The following is a 23,980-nucleotide window of genomic DNA, read 5'->3' as shown; positions in this document are numbered from 1 at the left end:
ACAGCAACATCAGATTTCCATCCCAAATCATACCATCTCATGATCAGCAAAAAACCTAGTAATTCTGCTAAATTAGGAAATATCAGAACTTATCACTACTTGATTTTGAGCTCCAGCTTTTTACTGAAAAACACCCACCCAATGTTGTTCCATCTCCTGCAAAGAACAATTGGGTTTTTTTAGTTTTTTAGTCTTTTGCCACTGCGTGGTCCAAAAGATAAAACACTTTGCAGTAGAGTTAAGGTTGTTAGCCTGAGCCTCTTGAACAAATTCCAACCTGGGGACCTATTGAGCTGTGTTTTCAGCTCAATACCATATCATTCACCTCCTGCTCCGAAATTCTTGAATGATGTTGTTAAAATGAGACTTTGATCTTGGAATACAGGCTAATAAATCTTTAAGCACCACTTCAGGTATTCCTGAAGTCCGAGCTCGCCATATCTGCCAAACTTCTGTCCTGCCACAAGTCATCCTTTCCCGTTTTTCCAGGTGTTAAATCCAGGCTTGAATATACAAAGCACGTACGGACTGGGGTTCTACCGAACCCATACTGTGGCCATGTAAACTCAGACGTATCAAAGAGAGGAAAAAGAACCAAAGAACCACAGAATATTCAGAGCTGGAAGGGACCCATGGACATCATCGACTCCAACTCCAGGCCCTGCGCAGGGCACCCTGAGTCCCCCATGGGCCCTGAGCGCGTTGTCCCAACGCATCCTGAGCTCTGCCAGGCTCGGAGCTGTGCCCGCTGCCCCGGGGAGCCTGCGGGAGGAACAGCAGCTCCGTTCAGCTTTGAAAAAGCGCCGGTGTCCCCGAGCGGGGTGCCAGCTCTGCGGGCCGTGAGGGCCGGAGCCGCCCGCGCTCCCGTCCCGCTCCCGTCGCGTCCCCAGCGCGGCGGGAGGCGGCCCCGCTGACGTCACCACCGTCACCGCCCTGACGTCACCATCCGGGCCCCGGCGCGCGCCCGGCGGCGCGGCGCGGGCCACAATGGGGAGCGCGCGCGCGCCCAACCGACGCGAAACAGGCCCCGCGCGCGCCCGCGCGCCGCTGGCCGTGCGCGCGCGCGCGTGTGTTTGTGTGTGCCCCCCACAGTCCTCGTCCTTCCCTCACCGCCGCCCCCGCCCCGCACACGGACACACCGGGGGGGCCGGCCGGGAGCGGCGGCCCCGGGCGGGCACACGGGCAGCGCGTCACCGCCGCGCTCGGGTGGCCGAACCGCCGCCGCGCTGGGCCGGGTGCGGAAGGCGCTGCCGGCGCCGCCATCTTGCCCACGGGGCCCCGCCAGACGCGGCTGCGCCGCCGCCGCCGGGAGCGCGAGGAGCCGCCGCCACTGCCGCCTCCCTCCGCGCCGCCTCCCCCGCACCGCCGAGCCCTGAGCGCGGAGCTCCCGCCGCCCGGCCCGGCCCCGCCACCCCCGCCCGGCCGAGCCCCGGGCGCGCGTCCGCCCACCCCCCCCGCGTGCGCCCGGTGCCCGGACGGGGCGGAGCGGAGCGCGCAGGCCCCGGCCCAGCCCCAGCCCGAGCCCAGGCAGGGCCGCCGCCGCCGCCGCCGGGCAGCAGCTGGTGACGCAGGAAAAACGCCCCAGAGAGAGAGAAGCGCTCAGGGCCGGCACCCGGAGCGCGGGCAGCGGCGCCGGATTTGCCCTCCCGCTTCCCGCCGCAGCGCAGCCGAGTGGGAACCGGGGGAAGCGGAGCCGCCCCCTCAGAGCCGCGGCCTGGCATGAGACCGTGCCCCGCCGGCCGCCGGGCATGAGGCAGCGCCCAGGAGGGCTCTGGGCCGCCGCAGCAGCCGCCGCGGGACGAGGGGAAGCGGTGCGGGGGTGAGTGCGGAGCGGTGCCCGGGCGGGGCCGGGCAGCTGTTTGTGCTCCCCGGGGATGGGGCTCCGCGGGCCGGGGCGCGGCTGGGGGCGAGGACGGAGCTCCCCGGGACCCGCGGGGCGTGAGGCGGCGGCAGCGCCTCCCTCGGAGCCCCGGCGTGTCGGCCCCGCACCGCCGTGTTTTGGAGGGCGAGGGAAAATGGCTGACGGCTCCTCATCCCCGGCTGCCGGCGGGGGGGAGCGCCCGGCGCCCTCGGGGGGCTCTGACCGCCTCTCCGGGGCCCCTCTGGCCGGACCCCCCCGGTGAGGAGGCCCCGGTGCGTCCCCGCAGCGCTGCACCGGCATCGCCTCCCCTGGTTCTCGCTTCCCTTCGCCCCGAACGCCATTACTGAGGTGGAGTGATTGGGGCCGCGTAGGCCCGGGCGACGCCTGGAAATCAGGCCCTGCCGAGGCGCTTTCCCGACGGTCTCAATGAAATCCAGCAGCAGCAGCTCGTTCACGCCCGCTGTAAACACTGTTAACACGTAGGCCCCTCCTCTGGCCTCGGCTTCCAGCGCCCCGGCTTCCATGTACGAAAAACGTTCGTGGCTTTTTCATCCAATTCCTGCAGTTCACCGCGCCGCTTCTCCTCGGAGTTGTGTCTTAGGGCTTGTCTGTAGCGATTTATTTTAGGCAGGACAGCCCTCTTCCCTTGCCAGACGTGTACGGCAGAGGTAGTTGCGTGTAGTTTGGCCGCAGGTACTCACTGTTATTGTCCTCGAGAAAACGGGATTTCACCAGTTTGATGGGTTGTTGGGGTTTTTGTGTGTTAGTTACCACTGTGCTAACATGTGCTGTCCCACTTTGTGCAGCTTTGTTTGTATACCGTGGGAATAGCTTTTGAAAATTACTTATTTTGTTCTTGAGTGATTTTTTTTTTTCTTGTAGAGGTATCCAAAAATGTTGGGGTAGTTTTTAAGATGCCATACTTAATTTTCAGCTTGCTTCTTCAGAAGTCCAGTTAGGTATTTTCAAGATTTGCAGTAGCTCGCAGCTGCACAGGAAAAAAAGAACCTTTCAGAAAAGAATTGTTCTAATTAAATGTTCAAAGGACTCCCAGGCTCGCTGCAGACATATTGTGTCTGTCTCAGCTGTTTTCATGTTATCTGTACAGCTCGGTTTATATTCGCAGTTTTGCAGCTGTGTTCATATCACTGGATGTTTGTATCAGCCCAAAGACCCTCTGAAGTCGCAGGCTCAAAGCCAGCACAAGGCCTGCTTTTGCTGACCTACTTGCAGAACTGGGGCCTGTATTTTTTTAAAAAGTTGTTGAATTGAGATACTGTTATGCATTCTTCGGTATACTTGTGGCAACACTTGCTAGGACAGATCCCGTAACCTGGGTTTTCCAGCAGCTCTTCAGAGGCCTGACAAATGGGTGGTGAAATTGTTACATTTAGGAAGGGGCTATTGATGGGTGTTTGGGGGATTGACCTTTATTGATTGTGGAATAGAATCAGTGTCCCTAGTAAGAAAGGGTTAGGGGTGACTGAAAGCCGTAGGCAGCTAACTTTATTATTCATATTGTACTTGGGAATTTTCTTTTTTCATATTTTACTTGAGAAATTGTCCACCGAAAGTGTCGCTGATCAAGTTGCATATTTATTTCAGCAAAACCCAAGTCATACATGAGGGAGTTGGTTTGTTTGCTTGGGCTTTTTTTTTTTGTTTTGTTTTCTAAAACAATGCTTTTGATTCTTGGAGTTGAAGTAATGTTTATTCTTTGAACCGACAAACGACAGTAGCTGATACCACGAATTTCAGGGAGGCGTATGGAATACATGTATTGATTATTCTGTTGCAATACACCAGACAACAGGGATGCTTAATGATAGCTGTGTACAAAACCCAAAAACATAATCATAAAGCTGCAGTGGAAGAAACTCGAGTTATCAGCATGTTTATGGGGAGGGAGTTAACCAGAAATAAATGTAAGATTGTATCATAGTAACTTTTCCCTCTCCAGAGGGTCTGGTACTTTCCTTTTGTGTACTTTGTCTTCAGGGTGTTTCTTTTGGGAAGCTTCCGTCTTAATCTTGCCTGGCTGCTGCTTGCAGAATTTGCCTTTGTGGCAGTTTCTCTGCCCATGGAATTGACAGGAAGACTACATCTGGAGGTGGCAATCAATAAAGATAGTGGTAGCAAAACTGTTTTCCATCTCTGTGGAACACTGTCACCCTTACATAAACATTTTATTCCCCACATTGTGGTGCCTTTGTGCTCAGACCAGTGCAACTACTCTCTGTTCTAAAGGCACACTTTTAGGTTTATGCATTTTATTAATATGCTGAAATTTGTAGATGAGAGACTGAAAATAAACTAAAATAGTTATTAGTGTCTATTTTGCAAAATTAAATAGACTTCTGAGAAAATAAAGGTACCTGTAATACCTTTGTTCCAAGACATCTTATATCTGAAATTAAAATTAGTTTAGGACCTTCCAGTATGAATACAGCCTTGGGTAAGAATGGATAAGAATTAATTTATTTATTAGTTTGAACAATTTATTTTTAAATGGCTTTGAAGTTCTGTTTCTGTCAGGTGTGTATTGAAAATATATTAAATTCCATAGAAAGTATTTCTGCCCTTCCTGCTCTGGTTTAGACAAGTTCAGAACTTATTTCAGATGTTTGAATGGAAAGTGCTTTTGTGTTAGGCAGCACTCTGAGTGTAGAGATGTATTTGTATATGTGTATATAAATATATATGTGTGTGTGTGTGTAGGTATTTACTCACTTTTTTTTAAAGAAATACTGTTTTATCTGTTCTAAGAGATCAAAAATAGGTATATTTTGAAAACATCCAGATCAGCATAGCCTCATTTGTGAAGTAAATGAATCAAAGGTGTCCCTTACTGTTTTAAACTTAAAGCAGGATTTTATTTTTTAAGGACAATCCAAACCCTGCAAAACCCTTGAAGCTATAGTACTTACTCTAATTCTTTCTCTTGTAATCACAAGAGCCTTGCTTATCCAGCACTTGCAGAGACCAGTGTGAAGATGTAAGAAACTTTGCTGGATTTTGTGTTAGTTTGCAAAGTTGTGAATGTGAAGGCTTCTGTGTGCAGTTGTTTGCTGGGTGTGAGCATTGATAGTGCTCTGGATGTGGATTCTCTTGGGCAGGTATCTAAAGCTTTTCTTGCGTGGGCGTGTCTTCAGCCTCTGTGTAGCTGCACCCAGTTTTATTGTCCATATCACCCCTGTTTAAAATCAGAATTCTAGGTTTAAAGCTGTACTTCAGGGTATGTTTTGGGAACACAGCCTGGTAGTGTCTGTCTTTCATTGTAGTCCTTGTCTTCTGCAAAGCTGGCAGCATTGTGTGCTGTTCCTGAAGGTTTGTCTCATATCACACTTGTTATCTGTGGTCTGTAAATACACAGCATTACCTTTATTTTTAACATAACTGAGTGTTGTTCTGATATTCCAGAGCAGAGACCAAGAAGGTCTTCTATTAGCACATACTTACACGCAGTTGAATTTTTCTGTCTGGGAAGTTGGAGCTTCTTCAGATTCTGTGTTAGAAAAACACAGTGACTTTTTTCCATGTATTAAATCTAGTTTTTTGTTCTCTTACTAATGTAGGAACATCTGAAAGCTCTCACACTCTAATTATGAAGGGTGTAATTCATTATAAGTTTCCTTTTCAGAACAGTTATGTTGTATTGGCTGGTTCCTTATGCTTAGGGCTAGAACATGACTTGAGAATATGGTTAACAGAGGTGTCCTCTGCGCTTGGGGATTTAAATATTTTGTTTAGAGTCTTCAGTAGATAGGGCAGAAAACTGTTCTGTTGTTACCCCGCACCCTCAAAATGTCAACTGCTGCCTTTCTGATACATTGCAGTGCCCACCTGAGCCCATCGGTGCGTTGAGCATGTTCTGTAGATCTGGGTTGGTAAAGTAATTTAAAATGGGGTGTTGGTGACATTGCAGGAGAGCTGTTAATAACTGTCCTCACTGTGGGGGATAGGAGGAAAATAAATAAGGTCTTAAAGTAGCCAGTTGTGACTTAGTGTTAAAACTTTTTGCTTCTCTTTCGGTTTTTGGTTGTTTTTTTTTCTTGAGGGAGCTTAACAGCACAACTGGTTTCTTCTGCACTTTCTGTCGTGAATTTTCTAGTATTTGCTTTGTTTTATAAGAAGCTATTAGTTACTCATTTTATTTGAGAGTTGAATTCAGTCTGCTTATTTTTACAGCCTTTTGGTTGCGAGTTGTTGACGTGTTTTCAAATAAAAATTATAATGCTTGAAATAAAAACCACTGGGATATAGGTATGTTCCCAAGCTTGCTTTTTAAAAGAACATTGTTGATACATGATTTTCTTACAGAATTAGTTACTCTTGACTGTGAGAATGATTACTTGCTTTTGATTGACTTTGTGTCAGTACAGCTCTGAAAGAGGTTAATGGGCTGTAGATTTAAGATCTAGGTATATTTGGAATGCTGGTTTTATCAATTCTTTTTCATGAAGTCAGGTTGAAGATGCTTTGGAAGTAGTGGGTAACTATCAGGAATGTTACTGTGGGAAGCTTTTATTTGTAGCATCCTTGATCTGCTTACAAAACCACTTTGTAACCCTGTTTAGTGACTTAGTTCTCGTTACACATGTAACTGCTAACAGAAAAATGTGATTTTCTTGCATTTAGACCTTTGCATGGACGTTTCAGCAAATCCTGGTGTTTGGTAGCTAGCATTTAGCTGTGGAGTTACTCAGAAGAGGGGAATTCCACATTGCATCATTCCTTGGAGATGTGCTTTTTTTCCAAATTCCATTTTTAAGCTGGGATTCAAGACAGTGTGGAAGGCAAGACGTCCTTGTTGCATGAGTTTCCTCATATCCTCTCTGTTACAAATTGCAAAAGACTTCTTTTTTAACAGAAGTGTTCGAGTGACTGCTTCAAAGTAATGAAAAGTATGTGGAGGGAATTTCAGGGCTGTCTTTTCATTAAGCTTTCATGTAAAATACCCAAAACTCTAGTAATAGAAAATTGTCCCTAGAAGAGCCTTTAAGACAAGTAGCACTTTTTTGTAACAGTTGAATGGTACGTGGAATGACAGAAAAATGCGCGTTCCAAATTCCATAGGGTTCAGTCCTTAAGTAATTAAATTGCTGCTTAACCTTTTCTCAAGCTTCAGCGGGACTGGGAGTGGGAAGAGGAAAAGGTTTGGTTTGTCTTAGCTGTAGCAACATGAAATGGTGAAAGAAGGAAAAAAAGATTGTTAAGAAATGTATTCAGTAAGAAAAATCAGCAGTGATGTGTGTCAGTTATGATCTCTCTGTTACCAGAGAGGCTTTTTTGGTTGGAGGAGGGTGTCCTTGCTGGCACTGTGCTGTGGGATAGTGGGGACAGCCCTGTGTTGGCTGTGGATAGAATTTCAGTTTTCTTCTCCAGGAATAAATTTGACAGTGGAGTGAAGAAAAGTCTCATTTTCAGTATAAGATAGGAATGAACGTTGTCAAAACGTACAGGCATCTCGGTAAATGAGCCTTGAGTTGTTTATGGTTTATGTTTTTCTGTTGTTCTAGCAATAAAGTACTTCAGTGTGTTTTTAGTACATTTCAACAGGACAAGTTCATGAATTTGAAAGTTAAATGAGACAGATGTATCTGTTTAACTTAATTTATGAGTAAATATGTTGATGTAATGCTGAAATTTTGATAAACCAAAATATTAAACAGTACTTTAAACTGTATTTTAGACATTGTGAATTTCTGATTTAGAAATAGAATATTAATTGTTTGATAATTTCTGATGTTTTCTTTTAATGTGTTTTCCTGAATCCTTTAGATGTGAGGATTTCCTTTTTTTTTAATCTTAAATTGTGACATAAATCCTCTGGAGGTTGAAGATCTAACTCAAGTGTCTGGTTCTCCAGTTTCAGGTTCCAGTTTTGCCCAGCTCTCCATGTGTGTTGACCTGTCTTTCAGACAGTGTTTTATTAACCACAGTGGGACCTTAAAATCCCAGGTGCTTTTCTTTGAATACTTAGAGAGGGTGGTGTGTGTGTATAGACACACATGTGCACACACTCACGCAGTGGGACTTTTTCTACGGTGATGGACTGACTTTTTTCTTGGGTGAGGTGGTAATGTCAGATTTCTAAAGTGCTTTACAGTTCTCTTGCTGTGTCAGGATGTCTTTGTGATAGTTTTGGTAATTGGGCAGGAACACAGCCTGAACATTCTTAGTGTGTGTTCTTGTAGCAGTTCAGCCAGGTTCCTGTGGTTGACAGTTTGTCACATGTCTAGTGAAGATGCAGCTGAAAACATGAATTCCCTTTGTGCCATTTGGGAAGCTTTTTTTTTTTTTTTTTTTTCCTTCCGTGTATAGGATTGCAAAACTGAGGTTGTTTTTTTTTGTTGTTGTTGTTGTCTTTTTTTTTGAGTGGATGCAGCAACCCTCAGTTGAGTGATGTTCAGTGAAATGATCAGTGAGGTCAGTGATAGTGAAACCTTGCTGTAAGCTAATGTGTAATGAAAAAACCCCAATCAGTCCAGCCTCTCGTTAGGTGTTTGGCTGGAATTTTCCACTCATCTGCACCATTCTGAGATTTTTGACTAGAAGAAGGAGGGTTTGGTAATTCATCCTGTCATGAATGTTCCTTTTATTCTCTATCACTTTCCTGATAATGGTATGAATATTTGGGACCAGTAGAACTCGGGGATATGTTGCCTGGAGGCAGCTGAAGGAGGACAGTGGTTAGTTTAGTTTCATTGTTGGCAGGTGAGAGCCAATATAAGAATTTAACGTGGAGGTTCCACAGCTCTGTGTTGGTTGATCCTTAGATGGTACTTGAGAAGATCATCTTCTTCTGAAGATGGAATTGCAGCGATACTGGCTGCACTGTTTGTGTCGTGTACCCGGGTACAAGCATCACCCTGACGGCTGAGGTGTTGTGCAGGTTATGGCTCGTGGAGGCCAGCAGTGAGTAACTCAGCAGTTGAGAGCAGAGGATCAAACTCTCTCTGGCTTTGTGCTCTCAAGTATGTGCTTACACTGTGCTACACCTGAAATACACTTTGAGGATTGGCAGCGTTGATGAGTCACTGCAGTTCTTTGTGGGTGTGAAAATACAATAAATAAGTAGTAGTTCATGCCTAAAATGAAGACTAACCCTGTAGTTCTACTTTCAGTTAGTCTAACAGCAAAATTTGCTTTAAATGTGAATTTATCATTGTATGTCACTTAAGTTCTAAATTGCAGTTGTCCACTAGAATTCTTTATTCCATTTATTTGACATAATCAATTTCTCTAGTGTGTTTCATCAATTTAACTTCTTGTCTTAGAACTTCCTTCCAGAAATGAAATGGGAGGGGAGAAGCCTGAGCAACCATGTTGACATTTAAACAGTTCAGTTACAATGATTTTTCCTTTGATAGGAATTGTGATGAAGTTACTTTAGGGATACATTTCTATAGGTATAAAAAAAACTTTGCTTCTTACATAGGCTGCCAGAGTATTTGTTTTCTCTTAAGCTATTTTCATGACTTTTGTGATGATTTTCTCTTAATAAAAAAAATTGTTAAAATCTTTGTAGTTTGCTCCTACTTGCCGGTTTGGTCAGGTGTTAGCAATCTGCTTTCAAGGAGAGTTGTCTCTACTGAATAGCTGATGTTCTGTTTCCCCAGAATTGGTGATGCTAGGGGTACACTTTGGAGACACTTTCTAGCTGTGAATAAGAAAGTGTCTGCATTGCAGACAGCAACTTGTCACAGGGTGCATATAATCAGTTAAGTTTTTTCCTTGCCTTGCTGCATTTGTAAATATGAGATTGATGTTTGAGGTGCCTTGTTCTTGCACAGATTCTTGATAAATGGAAGTGAAAAGTTTGTTTTCTTCATATTATTTCATCAGGACATGAGGTTTGTATTTGAGTGGATTTCTCAACAGAACTAAAAGCTTATTTTTTAAAATGTGTCCATTATTCATTTTTTAGTCAAATTGTCAGATGGCTTAGTGAAGTTACTTTAAAATTGTGTGTGGTGAAAAACAAATGGTGCAAAGAGCCTCGGGAAAAAATTATGAATCATGGTCTATATAAGCATTTTATAATAATTTAAGAACCATTTAGGGGGATAGTAAATGGATCCTGTGATCCAACCTGGCTTTGAACAATGTGAACTTCCAACAATGTGACATCCACAGCTCTGGACAGCCTGTTGGAGTGCTTCACCACCTTCACAGTACAGATTTTGTTCCTGGCCCCTGGTCTAAACCTACCCTCTTCCAGCTCAAAGCCCTTCCCCTTGTCCTGTCTCTACATGCCTTTGTCAGAAGTCACTCTCCAGTTTTTTTCAAAGTCCCATTTATGTACTGGAGGGTGCTTTAATGTCTCCCCAGAACCTTTTCTTCTCCAGGCTGAGCAACCCCAGCTCTCTCAGCCTGTCTTTATGGAAGAGCTGCTCTGGCCCTCTGGTCCTTTTCCTGATCTCCTCTGGACCCGCTCCAGCAGGTCCATGTCTTTCTTGTGCTGGGGACCCCAGGGCTGGACACAGCACTGGGAGTGGGATGTCACCAGAGCACAGTCGGGAACAGAACCCCTCTTTGCCTGCTGCCCACACAGCTTTGAATGCAGCCCAGGACACGTTTGGCTTTCTGAGCCGTGAGTGCCCTTAGCCTGGGTTGTGTTGTGCTTCCCCCAGCACCCCCAAGTCCTTCTCCTCAAAGCTGCTCTCATTCCATCCTTACCTGGCCTATACTTGTGTTTGGGATTGCTCTGACCATATGTAGGAGCTTGCACTTGGTCTTGAACTTCAGGTTCCTCTAAGTTTATATAAACATGGAAAATGGGGAAATAGGAGAATTGAAGCTTGTCATTAAACTGGTCTTCCTTCCCCTTAATTAGGAGCTCTTCTCCTGTTGGATCCTTGACTCATTCAGTCAGATGGAATTGGATTGTCATTCAGTATTTTATCTGTGGAATTCTTTCTGTAAATGCACGTGTGTCATCAGTCTAAATATTGAGTAGAATTATTCCTCTGCTAATAAGTTTGATAGGTTCTTTAGGTTCTTTCCATTCTCATCCTGTATGTTACCCAAACATTAATCAAAAAGTTTGTATTGTCTTTGTGTTATTGATGAAGAACTGAGACACAGAGGCTGTGAACTTCAAACCTACCTCCTGCCATAGCTTTTCAGTGGATTTTTGTTAGATATTCAGGTGTTACACAGTTTTGTTGGCTTAAGTTTCTGTTGTGCCTTGTCACTCTTTCTCAGTTTGCTCTTTCTGTCAATGTGAAGAAGAATGAGAGGAGGATGAAAAGGTGAATCTGAAAAGGACTGATGTGCTCTCCAACAATGTTTTTGAACAAGACATAGATTTAACTTTGGGGATTTCTATATAACTGCCCTATAAGCCAGAGATTTCCCTTTTATTTCTGAAGTTCTATTTCTTTCCTTATAAAACATCATTAAACTTCTGTGACAAATAAGGTACGGACAATTTTTCTTCCTGGTGCCTCAGTTGATTACTGTTTACCCAGGGGACTTAGTTCAATGGAAATGAAATTACAGTGGAAACCAGATTACTCTGGAAATTCCAATTAGGTAGGAGAAAAATGACAAATTCAGCCTTTGACAAATACAGAGAACATGTTGTATCTGTATCTCATGCAGTTTTGTTACATGAAAACTTGTGAAGAAGTCCTAAGATGTTGACTGTCACAGTGGATGTTGCTATTGTACTCAGCTGCTCATGCTCTGTCATTTCTACTTCCATTTCATTTTTCACCTGAGTTTCCAGGTAGTGTTTGAATTGTAGAGTTTTGCTTACAGTTTCATAGCTCTGGCTTTTTTTTTTTTTTTTTGATCAGAAGTATAATTTTTGCCGCCTTCTGCATTTTACGACTTCTTTGTTACCTGCTGTGGCTTTGTCATTAAGTTGTCTGCTTGTAGTGAGATTATTCAAAGGATTACTGCCAAATAATTTTCCTGACTCATTGCGATCTGCTGAGTATTCCACTGGCTTTATCATAATTTCCAGGACAGTTCGTTGCCTTCACCTTCTCAGACTTCTTGCACTTGGTATTATTTGCTGTGGCTGCTTAATATTTCTTTCATGACTGAACTTGTGCTGTCGGTGGACTGACATTCCTGGCATTTATCAACTGCTAAACAGCTTTCTCTATGTGCATTTTCCTGTGATATCCATTATGCCTGGGAAGAATTTTGCTCTTTATGACTTTTCTGTGTTGTAAAGGCTCATTTGTGCTATAACGTACATGAACCTTGATTATATATTAGTTAAATGTGTGCTAATTCTAATTGACTGTATTCTGTTTCCTTCCCTTTCCCTTCTCTTCTGGGGTGTAATTTCATGAGAGATTTGCAGTGATGCTGAAAGAGTTGGTTCTATTCATGGTTATGTGTTCTTCCTGTTTCGCCTGCTATTGTTAGTGTTCATATGGCATATGATGCAGCTGAAAACTGAAATGGTTTTATTCCTATCCTGCAGTTACCTTTCAGCCAGCTTGGCTTTTTGATCTGGCTGGTGATGTAGTGATGCAAGGGCTAATTCCATAGTGGTGAAAAAGCGGTTAGGATGGAAGCCAGCAGGATCGCCCTCCTTCCCTTCTTGTGGAGTGGAGACTTCCCTGATCTCAAACAGACTGGATGAAGGCTTGTCCACGTGCAGAAATACAATGAGACTTATTTTCTAAAACTGATCAGGGTATAATACTTGTGCTGGGGGAGGAGATTGCTGTTGCCCACTGAGATTCCAACGGTGGAAGTGGAATAGATCTATGCACACACTGTGGCAGCAAGACCACCTTATTGGAGTTCTGTCAGTCTCACATAGTGCTGGTTTAAGGACTGTCCCTGAGAAGGTCCAGTGCTCCTCTTGTCCAGTGTTCTGCTTGTCTCTCCTGGCCTGTTGGTGGGCTCAGCTCAGAAATGGGATCTTTGTGGGCTGTTTTGGACTGAGGGGAGGGCTCATTAGCAAGGGGGTTTATGGGATTGGCAGTTTATGGGATTATTTCAGTGCAGGGAGAACAGCAGCAGTGTGTGTTGTGGATTTTTTTATTTTGTGTGTGGTGGGTTGTGGTTTTTTGAATGACTTTCTGGTTTTCAGATAGCTGCAACAGAATTTTTAAACCCATCCTCAGCCCTTAGGATGATTGTTTTCTCCCTTAGTTGATTGTTTTCTCCTGCATTTCTCAGTAAAGAAGGTTATGACATGCTTTTTAATAGGCTTTATGGATACAGGAATACTGTGTTTCTGGGACAGTGGTGTCACTCCTTGGTTCGGGGGGGGGGAGTGAACACAGTGGAAATAATTCTCCTATTTCCAGCCCTGCTTTGTTCTTAGTGTGCTTTCTGGGGGCTTCTTGTTCCTTTCCAGCCTCCTCTGCTATGTATCTTTTTGCATTTATATCAAACTACAGCCTTTTGTGTTGGCAGAAAGAACATGAAGACAGAAGACAAAACTGCTGTGCTGTTGCCACTTCTTACTTCCCTACAGAAAGGCCAAGATTTTTAAGGGGAGTTGTTAGAGAAGTTCTCTGGAGCGGGTCGATAGTTTTCAGGGATTTCTGGAGCATGCAGTCTGCCTAGGAAGATGGGCTTGTATGAGTTTGGTTGGAATGGAGCACGTTTAAGGCAGACAATATTAAAAGGCATGAGCTATCATCTTGTAACACCTCTAGGGAGCTTGTGCAAGCTTGATTTTTCAGGCTAAGTATCTTCTGACTGAAATGGTTGTAAGGCAGCAGAAAATGTCAAAATGTTTACTTGCAGTTATCTGGTATGGAAGAGTACAAAACCTGCCAGGCTGAGTAGGCAGTTGGTACGTTGAAACTAGCTGGAAGTTTGGCTAAGTTTGTTAAAGTTAGTTGTGAAGAAGCTTATTGAAACACAAATTTTAATGCTGGTGTCACTTTATTCTGTATTAGAGATATTTGAATTACACTTGACAATGATGATGGTAGAGTTTGGGTTCTTGTGCTTACTTTGTGCTGATTAAACATTACATGAAAAGTAGAGTTAAAAACAAAAAGGTGAAATTAATGCTAGTACAGTAACAGGAATGCTTAGCTATTTGAATTTAAAGCATTTAAAAATATCTAGGTATTTCACAAAGTTGTTTTTTCATGATTCAAGAATGTAATCTGCTTCCAGCTTAATACCTGTTAGGTGTTGTATCATGCTTTAATTATTTACAATTAACCAAGCAGTAAGTTGTGTTGGTTTTATACATTGTGTGAGAATTTCCCTGTGTTGATAATGTCACAGAGTATTAGATGTAAAGACTACTACAAATTAAATTTTTTTCTTTAGTACAGTGTTGAACATAGTTTAGAGAAGCCATTAAGTTTTCCGTTGGGAACATGAAGTGAGCCAGAGGGGCTGAGCCTGATTTTTGCAGGCCAGTTTTAAACTCCACTTTTCTACCAGAATCTTTACAGTCCGGCTGCAGTGTTGGCATCGGGTGCTGCACACCACGGTGACACATCAGGAGCTGGGCATTAAGCAGGCTCTAAGAAACAGTGCACAAGTAACATGTAAAAATAACGTTGTAGTAATATCCCTAATTTACTGGCTGGATGACTTCAGCCAACATTTGAAATATTTATAGTCCTGAGTTTTGCAAAGCCTTAAGTGTAGTATATGTACTATAAATAAGGCCATGTTTTAAAGCTGCAAGTGGGACAAATCTGCAAGATGCCATTATCCTTCCCTTCAGATGCTTGAGAAAGAATGGAGGTAGCGAAAGCTGTTCAGCGCTTACCAGTGGCCTTGTAAAATGCATAAATTTCATCAGAAATTACAGAATCCACAATGTGTTTATGTATCTCGGGAAGAAACCAAGGCCAGGGATGGCACTGAGCATGAGTGAGGATTTGGACCTCGGTATGGTTTGGCACGGTCTTGCAAGAATGGAATGTTGAAGAGTTATTTTGTTTTTTACTCTGTTCTATGAAGAATTGGAGTTGTGAACAGTATTAAATGGCTCTAGTACCTCAAGGGAGTGTTTTGATTTAAGCTTTTCTAATTAACTTTTTTAGATTTTTGTCTGCAGTTAGTATTATCTGTAATCCTGAGGCAGTTGGACTAGATTATCATTGGAGGTCCCGTGCAGATGAACAAAAGAATTTTAATCTTAAATATTCCTGTAGTTGGAGAAGAAAGTAGATACCTCATAATTTTAACTTCATCAATCCTGCCTACAAAATTGTGTTTTAAAAAATATCTGAGCTTTCTTTGTGAGCCCTGCAGCAAAAGAAGGAAACAACGTCCAAGGAAGTTTCAGAGGTTTACCTTCTGTTTATCCTCTGCTAGAGCTAGGGTACAAAAGTTCTTAACAATTATGAAGGGTTTGCGCCCCACTCATAAAAAGAAGTGAGATATTCTGTGGATGTCTTTTGGAATTTACAGGACCCATGTTCTTCTCTAGTTAACAGTAGGACCTGGCTTAGAGAGACATTATAGAATCTAATGCAACCTAAAATAACAGCAAAACCTTCCTGCATAAATTGCAAGCTGAAGTACTATCAGTGGCTTCACCACTACCCTCACAATATTTGATGCAAACCCCAATGTTTTTAGCAAGTTAAAGGTCCAAGCATTTGATGAAGAAAGGAGAAAGGAGCCTTGAGCATTGCCAGGGTTGGGCATCCACTGCCTCCATGGGCAGAGTGTTCCAGGGTCTCGCCATCCTCAAACTGAAAAATTTCTTGCTAATATTTAACCTGAATTTCCCATCTTTCAGTTTATGCCCGTTACTCCTTTTCCTGTCACTGCCATTCCTGATGAACAGTTGCTCTCCAGTTTCCCTGTAGACCCCCTACAGATATTGGAAAGTTGCTGTGAGGTCTCCACTCAACCTTCTCTTCTCCAGGCTGACCAGCCCAACTTTCTCAGCCTGTCCTTGTTAGGGAGATGTTCCACTGCTCTTACCAGCTTTGTGGCCTCCTCTGGACTTGCTCCAACTGTTCCGTGTCCTTGTACTGGGGACACCAGAACTGTACACAGCACTCCCAAGTGGGGTATCACCTGAGCAGTGTAGAGGAGGAGAATCAAAAGATTTTAGAGACTACCTGAATTTCAGTACTGCATTGTAGCACACTTGTCTGATTAAATTTACGGGGGAGAAAATAGAGTTGAAAAAAATTAATCTTTACTGAGTGAAACCAGAATTATTAACATGATTTTAACAAACAGGAACGCATTCCTAGCCAAACCCTTCACCTAGCAATTCACAATTTCATGCTGTTAATATATTACCAATTACATAGATAAAACGATAAAATTACTAATAAATATTGCACATGGCACCCAAATGAATGGGGTGACAAACAGTGAGAACACATCACAGAGTAATGTGAGTTATCTGGTAAGCCTGGCACAATAAAATGTGCACTAACACAGCCAAGTGTCAGGTCATTTACCTGAAAAAAGCACATACAGAAAACTTTGTATATATTGGTGAACATGACAAAAAGCAGAGTTATTTTATAAAAGCAACTGCTTGTGAACACCACAGTTGTATGTTTGTAGCAGGAATAAATCTTAGCACTGTTTTTTTTTAATAGAAACATATCGTTTTGGTCACAGAACTGATAAGAAACTTGTGAATTACAGCCTTTTACATCTAGAAAAAAAGTAAGTAGCCAAAAAAGTTCTCCCTCCACACCAATTTGCTGCCCCAGTGATATGAGAGTGCAGTGGGATGAATCAAATATCTGAGCCCATTACAGAACATGAGAGACCATCCCTTGCCGAGGTAGCCTGGCTGTTCTGGGGTTTGCAACTATTTATCTACTCCCTTGCAGTTAGGGAATAAAGATGTCCTTTTAAGATTGCTGTTTCTATTCTCTTTGACTTTTGGGCTTATCAAAGAAGAAAAAGAACTGAGAAATCAGCAGACAAGAACTACACAAACTGTACTTTTAACTGGCACTTTCCTTTCAGAGAAATCAGAATTGCCAATCAGGCGCACAAACAAAATCAGGAAGAGCAGGAGAACCTACCTTTTCCTCCAGCTTTTGAGAAAAGGTACAGCATTTCCTCCACGTGACATGGCATCTCCTCCTTGGTTTCGAAGCCCCAAATTATAAATACAGTAAGGCATTTTTTTGAGCTAGGAGCTTTTAAGCTGTGGACTTCAAGAACAGAACCAATACATCTAAAATGTTTATTTTGCAGGTCTTTTAGCTTGTGCTGCAAGAAAACATTTGACTACTTGAATTAGCACACAGAGCTGAGAAAAGCAGCTGATATCACTACCACCTATATATATATATATATATATATATATACACTTTCAATTAAGAGTAATGTACATACAGAGAAACCATCTCTAAACATAACTCCTAAAGCACAAATGATAAAGAGTAACATATTCAGTAAAAGTGTTCGTTGTGCAAGTGAAAAGGGAGGATGCCGAATGCATTCCCAGAACCCTGGGACTGTGTTTGCTCAAGTGTGATAGAACTTTGATGATGAATTTTGCTCCATGGCTTGCAGAGGTGTAGCTGTCACATCCATTTTTGAATTGGATGAATCCAGGACCAAACTGTGGGTTTAACAATCAAGTAAGGGACCAAGAGCATTTAATCAGTCTTCAGTGCAAACTTTAGACGTACTGTTTTCTTGAAGTAGTGACAGATGTAATGATACAATAACAATTACTCCATAGATGATAGATTACCAGCTGTGAATGTATTCCTTGTCCTTGCCTGAACTGTTCTATGGCTGCCTGAAAAGGACTGGGTTTGCAGTTGGACCTGAAGTATCAGCTCAATCCTGATTGGCTCTATTGCCAAGAACATGTTTTTTGGGTTGCAGGATAGCTTCGTGCATAAATAAACTGTAGCATAATTGGAAAAAATATAACAGTGTGAATTAGGTCTGACTGGACAAATTATATTCTGAAGTTCTTTGATATTTTTATTGTTTTAGTTTTGAAGGTATTTCCTATTGAAGCTTGTTCTATTAATACTAAGGTAAAAGGAAAACATACCCACTTATTTGCATGTTCGTTGGGAATTCAAGAAAAGGGCTTTATAGTAAGTGAAAGTCATTGTTCAAACAATTTAGGCATTTTAAGATTGATTTTTGCATTTTTTAGATAGAAGTCACTTAGTAAGTTTGCTTTTCTTATGATCCAGTGTGTGCATTTTCCAGTGCTTTTTATATTTACTGGATTCTGTTCTTGAAAAGTCTGGGGTTTTTTTTACTGTCACAACTACAATTTTCATCTCCCATCATAAAACCCCATATTATTTAGCTACTTATCGGTGCCTTGAATGTAGTTTCTTCATTGCTGGGAAATGTTTAGACCAGTAGTTTAAATAATAGAATTTTAGGGGCTGAACATTTATGTCCCTCTTCCTTCTGTCACTGGGATACACTGAATATTCTTGGGGATATATTTTGATACCAGTTGAACCAGTGTGACTCCCAGTGAAAGCTCCTGAGAGTGAAGGAGTGGTCGCACAGGATGAGGCCCAGTCTCGCTCAGCACTTTGTCTGTGACAGCAGCCTGGGACGTGCACCTATGGCAAAGCATGACAGCAGAAGCACAGCTCCCTGAGGGAACTCAGTTAATTGTCTTAACATTTGGTGGGTTTTTGTGTAAGGCATTGACTGGGTGCTGTGTATTTGGATTCCTCTCTGTTTACTGTCACATGAGCAAAACACTTCAGAATAGAAGCTGAAACTGTTTGTTTCCATCTGGCAGCCAGAATGAAGTGTGTGATCTGAAGGCCTGTCCTTTCATTACATTATTTGTGAAAAAGCATCATGTGTTGTCAGTAATCAGGGGTGAGCTCTCTGACTGTCCCAAGAATTACTGGCAGGTGAATGTCTTTTGGAGAAAGACACTTGCTGCTCTCCAGTTCCCTTTCAGCACCTGGCCTTCAGCAATTGCTGCTTTGAAGCAAGACAGTCCTTTGGTGTAAAGGGTTTCCTTTTTTATTTATGTCTTTTGGAAAGTTACTCCACGTGGAAGCACCTCTCCTCTGAAGACCCACTGACATGCTTGGGAATGTTCAGCCTGGAGAAGGCTCTGGGGAGACCATAGAGCCCTTCCTAGTATGGAGAGGGGGCTTACAGGAAAGGCATGATAGGACAGGGAGAATGGCTTTAAACTGAGAGTAGGTTTGGAATAGATGTTAGAAAGAAATTATTTCCTGTAGTGAAACACTAGTGCGGCTTGTCCAGAGAAGTTGCTGATGCCTATTATTGAAGGCCGGGTTGGATCAAAGGAACAGCCTGTCCATGGCAGGGGATTGGAACTGCATGATCACTGCGGTCCCTTCCAACCCAAACCATTCTGTGATGCTGTGAAACAAGTTAATACATTTGAGTATATTGGCTTTGTTGCCTTGATGTGTGGAACCCAATCCTGTTGTCAGCCTTGGCTTGAATACAGTTTGTTTTGATTAGAATTTCTTGGGCTTTAAGTTTGAAAGTTCACTTTCTGTGCTCTTACTGTTTGCTTAAACTCGTGTGAGTGCTGCATGTAGGAGCATCTTGAACAAGGTGAAGCTGGATTCTGTTAAGTAGATGTATCTTAGCTGAGCTTAGTCCCAACACCAAGTTTTGAAATTAAAAAGGAAAGAATCCTGAAATAACTGAAGTATGTTTCAGGACAATTCCCCTTTATTTTGTATCTAATTTGAGGACAAATAGAATTGTATGTTTACATAGATGTTCTCAATGTTCCAGAAACTTCTTTTGTCAAATGACTTAATTTCAGGTGTATTATGTGGAACGATCACCAAAAAAGGTTACTTGAAATAACCTGTTTTTCAGTGAGAATAGTTTTAGTTTGTAACCATCACAGTTACTCAAATTCTGTCTTGTACTGTACCATTAAGACATTTGTTGCTTTGAACTGATGTTGGGACCTGGTGCAGTTGACTATGTCTCATATACACTCACTTCTTTAGGAGGAGAAGGAGTTTAAAGGGGGGTTTTTGGTAATATTTGCTATTTGAGATAACATTTTCTGACTGCTGCTTATCAGGTATTTTTTAAAAGTTGGAAGTTAGATACTTCTTGCTCTTTGAATAGTAACTTAATGACAGGTTTTGCATTAATCATTGAATGCATTTCACTTTCACTGCATGTCAGTGTTAATGAGTGAAGTGCTGTGACCTCCAGTTCTCTATTCTGATTATGTAAATAATTTCCTCCTTCCTGAAGGATACAAGGCACAGGGAGGAAAGAAAATGGAAAATGTGTGGGGGTGTCTGTATGTTGTAGCTACTGAATTAGGTCAGTGTTACAGATTTGGGGGAGGTGTTTCTAGTTGAAAAGTCATTCTGGTTGAAATAAAGGAATAGGGTAGAAGTCTAAAATTTTTAAACTAGAATCACATCATAATCCTTGTGATGAGTCAGTACTTATTAAGTTTTTAAGAAGGCAGTTCCTAGAATCCTGTATGGAACAAATCAGTAATACCTTTCAACCCCAGATTTCTGTTGCTGCTGTTAAACCTTTTTGCAGTACACATCACACTTGTGATAAAGCACATCTGTGAGCTCCTGTTTCATGGGAACATCATTCTGTAAATAAATTGCTGTATGGTTGTTAGAAAGCTCTGTTGTTACATGTTAAGCAGCTCTTACTCTGGCATTCATTGTTGCCGCATGGCAAAGTAGATTTTGTGACATATGTCCTCACTTGTGTATAACCAGGATACTTTAGTTGAACGAAAAATAGGTCTGTCCCCCTAGATAGGGCTTAGGTAATGCTCATGAATAACAAAATGTATTTTGAGGTCTGCCTCTGTCATCTGGCACCTTGCATTTGCTTTTTTCTGAGACTCTGTATTTTAAGTAGCTAATTCAGGGAAAAAGGCTGTATGTAGTGGGGTATTTCAGTTACTTTTGAGGAGGAGACTGAGAAATTCAAATTAAGGCCATTCTAGAAGTCAGCTGTATTAGAAAAATATATTTGTTTCTTTATCATTGCATGCTAAGATGCCATCCTTTGTGTTGTCCTGTTACAGAGTATTGTGTACATATTTGCTTCTTACCTACCACTTATCCACATCTGATTTTTTTTTCCCCTGGCTTTTGAAAAGCTTGATTTCTCCCCAAAACAAAATTAACTTCTCCTGCCATGTAGGCATGAGACTGCAGACTGTGGAAGCTGAGGTGAGGTTCAGGTGTGCAGCTGTACTGGATGGTTGAGTCTGGAAGCAGAAGCCCCTCCTGGAGGACAGTGCTGTGCCTGGTGTCCTCCGTGTGCGCAGCAGGGGCTCTCGTGGAGCTCCTGGGTGGTGCCTTCTGAATGGGGACCATGGGGAGTCAAAGAACATACAGTCGTCTTTTTCTGGGGCTACTGAAACTTCAAGGAGTCAAGGGGAGCAAAAACTGGCTCTGACTGTGATTTAGTGGTGGATCAGGGTGACAAGAGGAGATGGAAAAACATGTCAAATAGGAATTTTGTCATTTGGCATCAAAAACAAGTGTCAGTGGGATTCATTTGACTCAGTCTTCATAGCCCATAAACTGCTTGATTAGCAATGGAGGAGTGAGTTTGTCACTTAGCAGGGTTCTGTCTCCATCTTGGCCCTGTGTTAAAACATCCATTCAGAGCTTTGGGTAAAGGTGGTAATTTTTTTTAATGTGGCTTGTACCTCTGGTGTAGGTATGGATGTATGGGCAGACTGGGGAATGAGGTACTGGAAGGCAGGGCTGCAGAAAGGGACCTGGGAGTCCTGGTCAGTGGAGAGTTGCAGGTGGGTCAGCAGTGCCCTGGCAGCCAGGAGGGACATCTGTGTCCTGAGGGGCATCAGGCACGGCATTGCCAGCTGGGCAAGGGAGGGGATTGTCCCCTGCTCTGTGGTGGCCTCGCCCTAAGCTGGTGCACAACGATGTAAGAAAGACACGAAGTTCTTAGAGAATATCTGGAGCAGGGCCATGAGGATAGTGAAAGGTCTGGAGGGAAAGCTGTATGAGGAGCAGCTGAGGGCACTTGGTCTGTTCAATCTGGAGAAGGGGAGACGGAGGGGAGACCTCTCTGCAGTTACAGCTTCTTCATGAGGGGCAGAGGAGGGGCAGGCACTGATCTCTGCTCTGTGGTGACAGTGACAGGACTTGAGGAAATGGCCTGAAGTTGTGTCAAGGCAGGTTTAGTTTGGTTGTTAGGAAAAGGTTCTTCCCCCAGAGGGTATTTGGGCACTGGAACAGGCTCCCCAGGACAGTGGTCATTGCACCAGCCTGACCGAGCTTAAGAAACATTGGTGAACATTCTTGGGTGCAGGGTGTGACTCCTGGGGATGGTTCTGTGCAGGGCCAGGGGTTTGACTGGATGATCTGTGGGGTCTTTCCAACTCAGCATATCCTGTTGATTCTCGGATAGTGTGCTGAATCCAAAATCCAGAAATAGTAGAAATGAGATGTATATAAAAACTAACAGAGTATTCGTTAGAATTTAGCTGGATACAGGCAGTTGGAATTGTTCTGTTGGGCTGTCTGTACACTTACATATACATATATGTCACTGCATCCGTTTACGTTTGTTTATAAATTATCAAATTAATTATAAATAGGTATAAAGGCAATTCTTGAGCTGAGCCAAACTGTGCCTTGGTGCATTGTTACTCTAAAAAATTGAATTGAATAGTGTGAATTAAAGAAGTTTCATTCAAAGTTTTCATTCAAAGGAATTCAAAGTTTCATGCTTTATTAGTTCTAGAAAGGTTAAAGCAGTGGTGTGTTCTCCATGGGGATGCAATTTGATGTTTTCTCTGAAACATAAATGGTGAATGAGTGGCTGAAAACAGGACTGGTGAACCACTGCCTTCTAATACTGTTTAAATTGCATGAATTGGATTATGATTGCATTTACGAAAGTATGTTTGTATATTCTGTAATTAAAAGGAAAATACCTGAACAAGGATATCCCTGCAATTGAGAACATGCCTCTGACTACAAGAAGCACTCAGATGATTTATTGGAGATGGAATGCTTTTAGTTAGCTGCAGCATAACTTGAAGCTACTATTGCGTGTCATGAGGTCATCACACAAATTTGGAGGGGGAAGTGGTGGACTCAGGAAGTTAGCCTTGTCCAATGCACATGACTAAGACGAGTGAAACTCTATGGAAGTCCTGAAATACACTTTCCTGGGAATGTAATTTAAGTAGTATTCATGGAGAATCATGATTAGACTCTAAAGCAAACAATCCCTAAATAAGAGGAAGAAAAAAATAGATGAGTCCTTCATGTAAATGTTTTGTATTTGCTAGCATCTACAAAATTAATGACATTTTTTCTTAGATTTTGTTTCATTCAATGAATTTGCAAGATTTTGGGTAAATTAGTTATTTCAGTAGTAGCTTTCTTGTATCTTCTTAAGTTGTGCTACTTGCCTTGAGCAGAATGGAATTTAAAGAAATGTTTTGCCCACATCCTTCAGCTATCCCTACAGAAGCAAAATCTGAGGGTAAGTTCGCACTGATGTCAGTCAGTCTGACAGGAGAACTGCAGTTTGTCCTGGTTCCCTGACTGGCATTAGGGTGAGTACTCTCTGGCCTTGCAGTGCACTACTTCAGATAATTAAAGAAACTGGAAAATAATCAGTCTTTGTACATTTGGTGGGGTTTTTTATTGTTGCCTTTAGTAGTCTGAACCAGCTCACTTCATGATAATTCAGCCCAAAGCATTAGAATAGAGAAGAGGGAAGAGATGAAATCCAGCAGCTTGCCCTTGGCATCAGCTGGTTTGGATCTGCAGCTGCTGGTGGACACTTCTGCCTGCAGTTTAAGCCAGCCTGGAGCAGGATTGCTGCTGAAATGAGCTGTTTTACCATTTTCCTCCTTCTTTGCTACCTTGCTCCTTGTGCCAGCACAAGTTTTTTATGTGGCTGCTCTGTGACCCAGCCCTGTTAAGGAAGAATGGTGATTAAAGAAGGTTTATTGTGGTGGTGGTTGGCTCAGGGCTGCGGAAGAGTGCAGTGTGAGTTGGCAGCAGTTTGATTTCACTGGTTTATGTGAGTACCTCCAAATCTCCATCAGGTAGTGCAGAACTGACTGCATTGAACTGCAGTAGACTGCAGTGTGAGTGTGTGTGTGTGTGTATATGTATGTGACAGGAAACTTACTCTTGCTTGTACTTTCTACATAGTGATCTTTATAAACATCCTTAGAAAACAATTAAATACTCAGGA

The 23,980-nt window shown here is 42.7% G+C and overlaps 1 protein-coding gene across 4 annotated transcripts in view; it reads left to right on the top strand.

Moving 5' to 3' along the window:
* The first annotated feature begins 1,500 nt into the window (after positions 1-1,500).
* USP9X (ubiquitin specific peptidase 9 X-linked) overlaps positions 1,501-23,980 on the top strand; it is a 98,074-nt gene continuing 75,594 nt past the window's right edge. For all 4 annotated transcript variants that reach the window (XM_038150331.1, XM_038150324.1, XM_038150348.1 and 1 more), the window contains exon 1: positions 1,501-1,819. The gene's annotated coding sequence lies outside the window, so the exon portion shown is untranslated. The remainder of the gene's footprint in view (positions 1,820-23,980) is intronic.

This window comes from Motacilla alba, chromosome 1, assembly GCF_015832195.1.
Source record: "Motacilla alba alba isolate MOTALB_02 chromosome 1, Motacilla_alba_V1.0_pri, whole genome shotgun sequence".
Classification (NCBI taxonomy): domain Eukaryota; kingdom Metazoa; phylum Chordata; class Aves; order Passeriformes; family Motacillidae; genus Motacilla; species Motacilla alba.
The sequence above is the reverse complement of the archived record's forward strand: the minus strand, read 5'-3'. Positions and strand labels throughout refer to the sequence as shown.